A 12350-nucleotide genomic window follows, 5' to 3' on the forward strand; every position below is an offset into this window, starting at 1 on the left:
GTTAAAGTTAATGAGATAATTAAGCTATTAATTCAGGGATGATTGAACATTAATGATGAACACCTGCTGTTAACAAGCAGAATCAGAAAGGTAAATCATATAAAATCATATGAGATTTACTGTCTTTTACCTTCAGTTGATTTCAATTAAATGGTTTTGGCTGAAGTCACTTGTAGTTCTTGTGTTTCTCTTTTCTTCAGTTATTCTGCTTGTTAACAGCAGGTGTTCATCATCAATTTTCAATCATCCCTTAATTAATAGCTTAATTATCCCATTAACATTAACTCTGCTTTAGTGTTATTTTAACACTATTCAGAGAGGGACCAAATGTTATCTGAGCAGAGTTGATTTAACTCTATGGATTTTACTGTGGCGCATCCACTATACTGTGAGTCAGTGTCATCATCTTCATCTTTGTAGCTGGCACTGACTCAGAAAACACTAGTTTATTAATAAATTGTTAAAATGTTCAGACAAACTACATGCTGTTTTTTCCGACACATTCATAATCATTACTTTTGCAAACTTTATGTGTGCACTTGAGCACTTAATTCATATTTTAAATGCTCATTATTATGGTTTAGTATTTATCTGTAATGTAGAACAATGTTACATATAATATTTTTTCTCAGCCCTGAAATTGAAACCATTTTCCGATGCCACTCCCCAACCTCAAATTTATATTTAAGTACATAAATTATTATCGTAAACAATGTTACTCCTAAAAGTAATGCATTACAATATTATGTTACTCGCTAAAAAAGTAACTAATTGCCTTAGTTACTTTTTATGGATAGGAATGTTGCATTACTTTTGAATTACTTTTTCTCACCTAGGCTGGGCCTGCTCATTTGTTTTTTTAATAACAACAAAAAAGTTCTATTTTTGGCAAATATAAAGGCCATTTCACGGCAAAAGTGAAATGAATAAGATTCACGCTGATCACAAATGCGATGTTTATCTAAAGTCATTTTTGCTTATTAGTATGGTTGAATCGGATCATCGAAGGTCAGCAGCAAAGATACTGGTTAATAAAGTGAGATTAAATACATAAAGTATATTTGTTTAATTTGATATATTTAATTATTGCAGGTTTGTGCAATATTCTGAGATTGCATTTCACTGTTTTTATTCATTTTGAGCAATACTGACTTTTGTGCAAGTGCGATGTGTAAATGTTCACATTTAGTCTAGAACTGCAATAACCATCATGTTCACACAGTGCACACAACGCCTCTGCAATTACAATTTGTCTCAACAGAGGGACAGGAGAGCAGTCAGTCAATAAATGGGAAAACAAAGTAACTTGTGTTACTCATATATTTTGTTGTAAATTTAAAAGTAATGAATTTCGTTACTAGTTACTTGAAAAAAGTAAACTGATTACGTAACTCAGGTTACTTGAGTTAATGCATTACCCCCAACACTGATCGTAAATGTCCAACTAGTCGATTTATGGCTAAATGAGTGACTACTAGTCAACTAGAAAAACCTTTGTCAGGGGCAGCCCTAATATCGCATATCAGATGCTCAAATTTTTCTCACTTTAACTGCACAGCCTCCCAAAATTTCCAAACAAAAAGGCCAGTGAACCCAGCAAACGATTTTATAGGACTTTATTCATGGTATCACAAAGAAAATCACTAAACTTCTGTCTACCTATAATGTTATCAAATTGTGTTTTTTGTAACTATCTTCCACCCTCTCTCTGACACTCATGATTTTACCCCTTTAATGTGACAAATATTCATGGCCATTATAGCAAGGACACAGGTAAGGCCACCATCACCGTTTAAGAGAAAGCGAGCTTGGGATTCACCATGAGGTGAGTGTATGCTTCATGCCTGTGGCAAATCCCACCCTGCAGCTCCACAATTGAATCAGCAGTGCCTCTCATTCATGCATTAGAGCACAGGACACAGGATACGAATCTCAGCAGACTCTCTTAACTCAATAAGAGACCTTGTCAGACATCAGGACAGATTTTTGTTGCTGATGCTATCATGGATTTCCCCTTGTCTATCTGTGCACCTGGATCTCAGCTTAATATCTCCTGCTGAAGCAGGAGCTGTAAATATTGTCAGATTTGGTTCTTTGAGCTTTTCTCAAATGTTGAAAAATAGATTTATGTTTATAGAGGAAATATAGTAGATCAAGTGTTTTTGTAATACAAACTTTTTTTCATTTATTTGTGTTTTCAATAACTTGAAACATCTTTTAAATATTATTTTATTTATTTGATTGTAAACCATTTGATTTGTTTTGGTAACTTCTTACGTCTTGTTAAGAAGGGTTATTTTCTTTTTATTGCTTTTTAATTAAATATTATTTATTTAAACGAAACTCATATAAATAAATGTGTATATTTATAATGACATTCTGCCTTTTAAACAAACAATGAGAACAATGAGTAACCTTTATGTAGAAATTTATCAGTCCAACCAGTTCAACTGGTTCTACTGATTCGATTTCAACCAATAACTCAAGAGTTCTCAATTGACCCTTCGCAAAGACCCGCCCCCCTTTGTCCGGCAAGCCCTGGCGCTGTCACGCCACACACAGTGAAAAATACATTGCAGAACAAAGAGGAAACTGACAATACGTTGACAGACAAGACAAAGCAGGTTACTTATGATATTAAACAAAGTCCCAGCTTTCAAACTGTGTAGTTATTAAAGAAATTCAAACAATAAAAACCATTTTGTTGCTCTTTAATATGTCATGACCATGGTCGTGACAGATTGCTGTAACGCCTCAGCTCAAGAGGCTCGTTAACCGATCATCTCTTCCTACTAGTCCATTTATAGCATCAAATAAACATGAATGAACATGAGAATGAATGTTGTTTCAAACGCGTAGAGACGTCAATATACACAATTTTTCAAGTTTAACTCCACTGAGGTTAATCCTCTAACTACTGGCTGCTTTGTCGGACAAAATTTCGGATGCGGCGTTCTGATTGGTTAGATCGCTTGTCAATCAAACTCCCGGTGAAGGGTCAATTCTGTTGAGTTTTACCCATATAAAAAAAATCAATCATTAATAATAAAACAATTTACTAAAGGTATTTGTTCATTATTCAAACATCACTTGTACAGACCAAGAATAATTCACTGTATGACAAAGTTGTGATGGATGTAAAGGTCATTGTCTGCCTACGCACCACTTGAACTCTAAACACGATTTCTGCTCGATTCTTCTAACTGCGCTATTAAATTCATCTAATTATCATCAATTACATCAACCCAGATAAGACAGGAAGACAGATGCAGTGATGCAGTCTAGTATTTATAGAAAAACAGGAGAATCAAGATGATTTCACATGAATGCTCAACGCTGTGAATGGAACAAGTAAGATTCCAAAATGTGGGGAACATATTTGCTCACGTTAAACAGCATAGTAAACAAACTTGAGGATATTTACAGATCAGACATTGCAACAGTATGACAAATGGTATTACTTTAAATATAATACATATATATCCTACTGTACTATATCCTATAGGGTGAGGTAAAGAGGGCCGTTTAAGCTTGATACTGTACTATGCTCAATGGTTTACACTTTATATATATATAATATAATAATGGAGTATAATAATGGTCTTTAATTTAAGAGACACTATTTCTTTAAAGGTAACGTAGAACATGTTTTTAAAAGATGTAATATAAGTCTAGGGTGTCCCCTGAATGTGTCTGCGAAGTTTCAGCTCAAAATACCCCATAGATTTAATTTTTTTAATTGACTATTTTGGGGCGTGATTAAATATGTGCCGATTCAGGCTGCGCGGCCCCTTTAAATCTCGTCTTCCCCTCCCCCGGAGCTCGCGATTGCCTTAACCAGCATAAACAAAGTTCACACAGCTAATATAACCCCTCAAAATGGATCTTTACAAAGTGTTCGTCATGCAACATGTCTAATCGCGTAAGTATGGTATTTATTTGGATGTTTACATTTGATTCTGAATGAGTTTGATAGTGCTCCGTGGCTAAAGCTAACATTACACACTGTTGGAGAGATTTATAAAGAATGAAGTTGTGTTTATGAATTATACAGACTGCAAGTGTTTAAAAAATGAAAATAGCAACGCTCTCTTGTCTCCGTGAATATAGTAATAAACAATGGTAACTTTAACTACATTTAACAGTACATTAGAGGCCACACCTCAAAGGAAGACTCCCTCAAGGTGAAAAGTAGTTTCAAGTTAGGTATTTCTAAATTATAAGCTTGCTCACTAAATATAAACCAATATAATTGCGAAAGTTCCTCTTTTGTTTGTTACTACAGTTAACAAGTAATAAAATGCAAAGAATAAAATTTTTACTTTTTTTTTTTCTTGTATGGTGTTTAAGTATTGCTGGCCCACTTTGGCTGAATATGTTAGATAAAGTGGACCAGTGGGATTCAGGTAAAGTGGGCAACCGTCAAGCTTCTGTAATTATACTCAAATTAATTTCATACATTGATATTCACTTTATATTTTATAGTTGACATGTATAATCTACTTCTTTAGAAAACAGAAATGAGAGTGCAGTCAGGAAATTTGAGTCAGATGCAAGAAAGGAAAGAGAGAGTGAAAGCAAGGCGAGGCACTATGGAGTAATGAAAGGATGAGAGGAGCAACATGCAAATGTAGAATATGAAGCTTCAAAACATGGACACAATTAAAGTTCAACATGTTTATAGAAAACTTAGACAGAAAAAGGTTTTACAATATGGTTACTGTTTTAATTGTTCCAAATATTCAAATTGTGTTAGCCTATTTGTTGTTGCATGAGTTATAGTCACATTTTTAATATGTTGTAGAGTTCATTTTCATCAATATTCGGATTTCTGAATATTCAGATTTCATCAAATTTGTTGTTTTGAATTTTTCACATGAATTGAGTAGTAGAATTGATATAGTCTAGGGTAGTTTTGGGGTTTGTTAAATATGTTTGATAGTATGTGTTAATAAATAATGTTTTTTTTTTTTTTAAGATACAGTATAATTTTTGATAATTCAGGGATGGCCCACTTTACCTGAAAAGAAATTTGTCTGGAGTGCATGATCTCAAAATATTTATTGGTATATACCTTGCAAATAATGCATTATATGAACTGTATTCAAATTTAAATATAATATATTCATACTAAAAGTTAAAAAAACTTACATTTTGATTTCAGGAGGACTTTAAAGTTAACAAAAGTAATAAAGAAAAGAAAAGAATGAATTATTTAAAGACAAAACAGTTGAATGAATGATTTAATGATTCATAAATAATTCACTTGTTTCATTCATTCTGGATGAACCATCATTTTTGAACAGGGATTTTGACTTTTGATTATGACAAATGATATTACTTTAAATGTATATAAAAGAAAATTCAAGTATTATATACATCCATGCAAATTAAAGTATTGTAAATTATATTTATTATAATTATATTTACCAGTCATCACACTCAAAACTGTCTCAAGTATTGTCTCTTTTTGATGACGCTGCAGGGTGTTCCAAATTAATTTATTCAATCATTGCTTAAGACTTGATCTTCTTTTCTTTTTTTATACTAAAGAAAGAAAAACTTATTAGATAAAATCAAGTCTCATCCATAAAAGCTTCAGTTTTACTTGGATATGCATTGCATTATAATGTATGTTTCATGTTGTCTATACACTTCATAAAGCATCATCAAGCAGGGCGATTGTGGTTTCCTGGTGTTTGCATGTGTGTGAAGATATGAGAACAGAGCGAGAAGCATATGAGAGTATTACCTCTCTATTGATGTCTGTGGGGGGTGAGAGGATCAGATGCTCTGCTACACTTGAGCTCTCCCACTAAATTACAAGGCATCTGCCCACAGAGATTCACTAAGATCTGTGCAAGAAACACAGACCCCAGCTGTGTTCACATCACATCACTGCAATCTGTTTATCCTGGAAACACTGCTGTTAAACTTTGTGTTGCATATAAAACTATATATTTCCAACCATTTTTCAATGCATATCATACATATTATATATATATATATATATATATATATATATATATATATATATATATATATATATATATATATATATATATATCTTATTCATACAAATTATAGAAATAATGTTAGTCTTAAATTAACTTTTTTTAAAGGGAGCAATCTAAATATTATTTGTGAAATTGGTATGATCAATATGATATGATATATATATTTCTTACCATTCATAAAATTCAAACGGCGATTGGGACAATTGATTGGCCAGTGCTGCATCGTCACTAAAGTTTAAGCCTTTAAATATTCATTCGCAAGAAGATGCGAAAGGGAACTCAATTCATTACTCGCAGCACAAGAGCGAAGTTGAAATATCCAAAGGGGGCGCCCAGCACACAAATACTAAATTGAGCTCTCTCTTTCACGTCTTATTGCGCTTGAACATACAAATTCACAGAAAAATATATCAAAAAATGCCCATCTCTGTGAGTATCCAAGTTAACATAGTCGGTTATGTCTTAAATTAACGTAAACAGTTGAGAAAGTAAACATATCTGTACAGTATCAGAATACTGGATCTGTGCATTCGGCCTTAAAGGGGGAATCAGTAATATTTCAGATACACTGTTTGGAAGTTAGTCAGGCGGAGACCAACAACAAACATCTAACCAATCAGCATTAGGGGGTGTATGATGGTCGAGGAGAGAGAACAAGCAAGAGGGGGATTTGAAAATAAGAAAAAAAAAAAAAAAAACCTGCAGACAATACAAAACAGCTCAAAAGAATATCACTGGAATGAAGGTTTATGCCTGGCAAAACACTTTAGGACCCATGTTTATATTAGAAAAACTTCCTAGTGCTGTTGAGAGCCAAGTGGGAAGGCTTGAAAAAAGACAAGGAAGCTGCTTTGATCCCACTACTCATGAAAGTAACACTGGGTTTTATTGTCTGGAGCTGCTGTGCTGTTTGCAACTAACAACACACACTTTGTATTTACTCTTGTATACTGTATGTCCAGTTTTTGTGCTTCCTTGTCGTTCGTTCATCATCTGCTCTTTATTTTTTCTGTGACGCGTTTTGTTGCACGTCAGCTATGATAAACAGACATCCACTCTCGCACTGCGTGTGTAACAGTGGCCAGATAGTGAGAGTTTTTCTGTTAAACCACACTGACAGTCGCTAGAGAATGCGGTGCTTAGTGTCACTGTTAGTGTATTCGCCTCGCATGCCAGCAGCGATCTGGCCGGGATTCGAAACCGTCTGGGAGCAGGGAGGTTAGGATTGGCGCTTTGGAGGTGGAGCAATGAAGAGAGGGGTGGGTTTGTTTGGGTTGATTTCAAACATCAACAATGTCTAACAGCATAGTTAAAATACTTACAGCACCTTTAAAGTGACAGCAGCCTAATCCTGCTGCTGTCTGCTTTTTTAATGTTAAAAATCACTCAGTGCTCTTGACTGAATAACTTGTGTAACTTTATTAAGGATTAAAGGATTAGTTCACTTTCAAATTAAAATTTCCTGATAATTTACTCACCCCCATGTCATTCAAAATGTTAATGTCTTTCTTTCTTCAGTTGAAAAGAAAGATTTTTGATGAAAACAATCCAGGATTATTCTCTATAAAGTGGACTTCAATGGCCTCCAAATGGTTGAAGGTCAAAATTACAGTTTCATTGCAGCTTCAAAGCGTTCTACACAATCTCAGAAGAGAAATAAGAGTCTTATCTAGAGAAACCATCAGTTATTTTCTAAAAAAAAAAAAAATTGTAAATCTTTAACTAGCTCTCTTATTCTTCTTCTTCTCTATTAGAATTCAGGCAGTGTAGACACTGCTAAGTGTATTACTGCCCTCCTCAGGTCAAAGTTTGAACTAAAGTGCCATCTACAATATGCTAGTGCAATTATAAAACAATTAGTTCAACTATATCCTGGAATGTTTTCATCAAAAACCTTAATTTCTTTTCGACTGAAGAGAGAAGGACATGAAGATGTTGGATGCCATGGGGGTGAGTAAATTATCAGGAAAATTTAATTTGAAAGTGAACTAATCCTTTAATCTATGCTTAATTTATACAGTGAAGGCTATGCAGTTTTATTTTACATTTGATTAGCCAACTTTATTCAATTTCTGTTCCTGAAGACTACTGTTATACCTACCTGAAAAACCTGAAAAGCACTTTTTATTTCATTTGTATCATTATTCTGTTGTATTTATTTGTGCTTTTGCTTGTAATTTGATTATTTGTTCTTATTTTATTACTGACTGTTTACTTGTCTTTAATAACGCTTTATTAGTTAGGCTGGTAGATTTAGCCATATATCAAAATTGGAATAGAAAATTGTGAATTTTAAATGTTATCTAAGTTTTTGGTGTCACGGCTGTTATATTTATGGCTGGTACATTTTATTAAGTCACTGGCAATTGGCAGATGTAGTAAAAAATTAGGCCCTGTATGTGTGTGTATTATTTCAGCTAGCAATTTTCTCATTTTCAGCTTTAAGCACTAAAATAACTAAAGCTAAATAAACTAAAACAAATAAATAAAAATTATAAAAACTATAAAGACATTATTTAAAAAAGCTGATGAAAATGAGAAAAGAATCTCTAAAAAAAGTACTAAAACTAAAATTAAAGTAAAAACAATATATAGAAAATTAAATTCAAATTATTAACAAAAAAATAGTATATAAATGATACTAAAACAACCCTGATTGAGATCAACATAAAATATATATTTTTTATTATCTTGATATTCTTTTTCTTGTTGCATAATTTCTAAAATCAGTAATACTGAAAATTTCTAAAACTGGGAGGATTTATTTCTTAAAAAGGAGGATGTTGATGTTGCAACAAAAACTAAGCCCACAAATGAGCAAGACACAAAACAACACAGATTTTCTTGTTTTTGTTTTACTTCTAAAGGATCTACACATTTGTTTGGATGTTACTCAAAGTCAAAGCTTTACATAGCATTCCCTGTTCCCTCAATTATCTTAATGAAGATAGAGTGGGTAGTTACTATGGCATCAGCTGATCTGGGTTTGAAAAATGTGAATGCACTCCAACGGCAGGAGATCCCCAGCATATGGAGTGATCTGTGACAGAGCGTGCATGCAGTTCCACAGTACAAGCAGGACACTCGGGACAGTCTGTGAAGAGCCCATGTTAAGCAAACAATGAGGTGGGACAGCGCTGAGAGCCTGCATGCTCCATTAGCACTAATCTGCACACATCACAGCCCACTGCCCAACAGAACAACACAACACCTACCATTACCAGCTAACTAGCTCTCGCTCTCACCCTCAACCCCTGTAACGCACTGAGACGTCTGCGGCTACACTTCCCGTTGAGAACACAGATGGCCTGGACATCAGCTGCTCTCCACAGAGTTAACAGGGCAAAGGGAGGCACTCGGCTGAACAGCACTGCACATGACCAGTCTAATATAAACACACATGCACTGGAGAATAACTCTCTAAAAATGAATGTACCTCCTCAGCGCTCTGATTATTCTATTCTGGTGAGAATGCTGAGAGAAAACCACTGAATACACTAAGAGTTGGACTTTCTCTACCTGGACATCTAGAATAAGTTATTTCTAGTGGTTGGCCGATACGTGCTGTGATGTTGAGATAATGTTAATGCTAACGTAAATGTTAAGCAGCACAACTGTTTTCAAAATCGATAATAATAAGAAGTCTTTCTTGAGCATAACATATTAGAATGGTTTTTGAAGGGTCATGTGATACTGAAGACTGAAGTAATGATGCTAAAAATTTAGATTTGCAACACAGGGGTAAATTACATTACATTAAAATAGAAAACAGTTCATTTCAAACAGCTTTTTTACTCTATTTTTTATTCAATAAATGCAGCCTTGGTGAGCATAAGAGACTTCTTTCAAAAATATTAAAAAATTGTAATGTTTCAAACTTTTGACAGGCACTGTACACACACAATTTTAATATATACAGTATAATTTTTATTGTCTTACAATTATATATATATCAGATTTTTAGTAATTTTTTTTTGTTTTTGTTTTTTAAAGAAGGTTTCATGTTCACCAAGGCTGCATTTATTTAATCAAATACAGAACAAAACACAATAACATGAAATATTAATTTAAAATAACTGCTTTTAATAGAATATATTTTTAAAACGTAATTTATCCTGTGATCGCAAGGCTGAATTTTCAGAATTTTTTGCTCCAGTTTTTCACTGAAAACATTTCATCCCCTTGGAATTATAAGGTTCTATCTGAATGTTTTATTATTTTTTTTTTTTTTTACTTATTTACATTATGTGACGGTTGTTATAATGTTGTGTACATTTTGGGACTTTTTAATTAAAAGCAGTAATTAAACAGTAATTAATCCTATCTACACAGTCGAATGGAATGCAAAAACTTTGAAGCTCAATATCTCAAAACTACTCGGAATGCAGGCAGATAATTATAATTATAATTCCAAGAGGATGATTTTGCCCTGCTTAATATTTTGAGGAAACCACACTGAAGAAGAAAAAAAAAGTGGCGTAAATTTCAATTTACTTTGAAACAATTTTGAAAAGAAGATAAAATATTTTCAAGAACGTAGGTAAATAAACTGTTGATGGTTCCTATTGACAGCCAAAGTATTTTTCCATACTATGGAAGTCAATGGAGACCATCAAATATCTGGTTACCAACATTTTTTTTTTTTATATTCCACACAATAAAGAAACTTATACAGGTTTAAACAACTTGAATGTGAGTAAATGATGAAAGAATTTTAATCTGACTTTCCCTTTAACCTGACTGAGGTAAAAACATAATTACCCTGTTCAGCAAAGATCTCAAACAAGTCAATGCTTGCTGTAAAACAAACCAAAACAGTGACATGGACACGGCGTTGCATACATATGAGAGGAGATGTGATGTTTCTGAATGATTCTTGTTGAACGAGGCATTATTTACACATGCAGTGTGGTTTAAATTGACAGCTCATTATCATCACAAAAAGAACAGCCCCTTCCACATCCAGAACAGGCAGTATCTAAATATAGCCCTCTTTAATAATGTAGCGGGGGTGGAGAGCAGCACTCAATAATTAAGTGGATTTGTTCTGGTCAGAAAAGAGGAACTTTTTATTGTGTCAGTTAAAGTGGGGCAAGACGGCTGAGGTGTCATCTTGCCAAGCGGGAGAGCAGAATCAAGAGGCTTCAATTACTATTCATTCATTCATTTACGCATCAAAGCCCATAGTTTAATGGGTTTATGAGGGCTTACAAGTATGTAAATATGTAATAAAACTGACCCCAGATCAGTGCTCATTCAGACACACAATAGCATAAAATATGATTATTAATGTTTGTAAAAAGGTGAGCAAATCATTCCACACTAAATACAGCAAAAATCTTAAAATAGTAAAAATAGTTTTATTACTCAAAGTGGATTATGCATTTAACCAAGGAACCGCAGACAGATATTTTGTTTAAACATATAAATATATTGGTAACACTTTACAGTAAGGTTCATTAGTTAAACATTAGTTAATGCATTAACCAACATGAATTAACCATGAGCAATACATTTGTTACTGGATTTGCTAATCTTCATTAGCGTTAGTTAATGAAAGTTCAGTTGTTCATTGTTTGTTCATGTTTACTGTGCATTAACTAATGTTAACAAGATTTAATAATGTAGTAAATGTTGAAATTAACATTAACAAAGATTAATAAATGCTGTGGAAGTGCAGTTCATTATTAGTTCATGTTAACTAATCAACCTTATTGTAAAGTGTTACAAATATATTGATACATGATACAAATGATACAAATTTATTTCTCAATGTCACATACGAATGATCTAATAATGATTAAATAAGGTAAAAATTGTAACATGAATGTAACCAAGAAAATCACATACCTAAACTATAGGGTCCAACGTCATAAAGCGAACATTATAATCTATTTTATATTACTATATTTTAATACAATTATTTTATAATTTATTATTTTATATAATAACATAATTTAATAAATTATAATATAATAATTAAAAATACAATACGTTAATATATATTTTTTTTGCAATTAAAATGACAGAGGAAACCAGAAGACTGATGTATTATCTGATGTATTATGTATTATCAAAAAGAAAAGAAAAGAAAAGAAAAGAAAGGAAAAGAAAAGAAAAGAAAAGAAAAGAAAAGAAAAGAAAAGAAAAGAAAAGAAAAGAAAAGAGTCTATATTCTTGAGAAACAGATATTTCAACAAGTGGTCGTGACTGACTACATATCAACAGGTTGAAGACTCTGTAAAGTAGAGCACTGCTGACTGAGCTGCATTTACTGCAGGCTTACTACGAGAGGTGAATTATGGCACAAGCGATGCAACATTCCTGTTCAGT

General features: G+C 33.0%; 1 protein-coding gene across 5 annotated transcripts in view; it reads right to left on the reverse strand.

The window, feature by feature from the left end:
• The window catches only part of dgkh (diacylglycerol kinase, eta), a 111539-nt gene that overhangs the window by 96921 nt on the left and 2268 nt on the right, over positions 1-12350 (reverse strand). The gene's annotated exons all lie outside the window — the stretch shown is intronic.

This window comes from Chanodichthys erythropterus, chromosome 14 (genome assembly GCF_024489055.1).
Source record: "Chanodichthys erythropterus isolate Z2021 chromosome 14, ASM2448905v1, whole genome shotgun sequence".
Lineage (NCBI taxonomy): Eukaryota > Metazoa > Chordata > Actinopteri > Cypriniformes > Xenocyprididae > Chanodichthys > Chanodichthys erythropterus.